This window comes from Octodon degus, unplaced genomic scaffold, assembly GCF_000260255.1.
Source record: "Octodon degus isolate 3935 unplaced genomic scaffold, OctDeg1.0 scaffold00042, whole genome shotgun sequence".
NCBI lineage: Eukaryota > Metazoa > Chordata > Mammalia > Rodentia > Octodontidae > Octodon > Octodon degus.
The window spans coordinates 6,364,425-6,365,252 of record NW_004524618.1 but is presented as its reverse complement, the minus strand read 5'-3'; positions in this window follow the sequence as shown (position 1 = coordinate 6,365,252).

Here is an 828-nt window from a genome sequence, read left to right as displayed (position 1 = left end):
ACCATGAGTTTATTAAGCCTTTATACGCAGCCTCCCTTGGTGTTTCTCGTTCACTTACTTTGTGACAAGCATGATGCTAAAAATTTCGTAGACTTTAGGCTATTTCAGTTCTTAGAGGACTACATTCTGGTAAGTTTAAGGAATGAAGGTCACATGGCTCTGAAATATTAGGGCTCAGAATCAGTTTCTTGGGTTGTAATTTAACAGCCACATTTTTATCGGGGAAGCTCCTAAGAGGTGGAACAGCAAACTGAATGCTGGTTTTGATGTATGCATGACAATGGAAGAAAAAGGCACAGCCCTGCAGGAAATGAGGAGGAGCATCGCGTGCTCCTTGGCTGGGAAGCATGGGCTGATGCCGAGTCTGCTCCCCCACGGCCTCTCCCTGGCTTGCTGGTTCTTTCGTGTATGGGGGGAGACACTGGTTACTGAAGCAGCGAGACCTAGGAAAAGATGAGGTATGAGCAGCATCTCCTATCAGAAGCAATGACTTATGAAGCTAGTCTTCATTTGTCACTATAACTAAAACAAAAGGCAAAGTGTTCACATCAGTCTTCTGTTTATCGTTCATTTCCTATTTTTTTTTTCCTCTGCCCTCAGCTCTTGGTAACATCACTCATCAAAGGAAAACCAACCTAGAGAGAAGCAAGAGATAAAGGGAGAAAAATTAGGCCTGTCCTCCAGCAAAGATACGTCTTGACAAAAAGCAAAGCCAAACAAACACAGCAGCTTACAGCTTTTTAAAAGGAATTTACATGCTGTATAGAAGACAGATGAAATGAATCTCATGGCTGAAGCCAGAGACTACTTCAGATATATATATATATA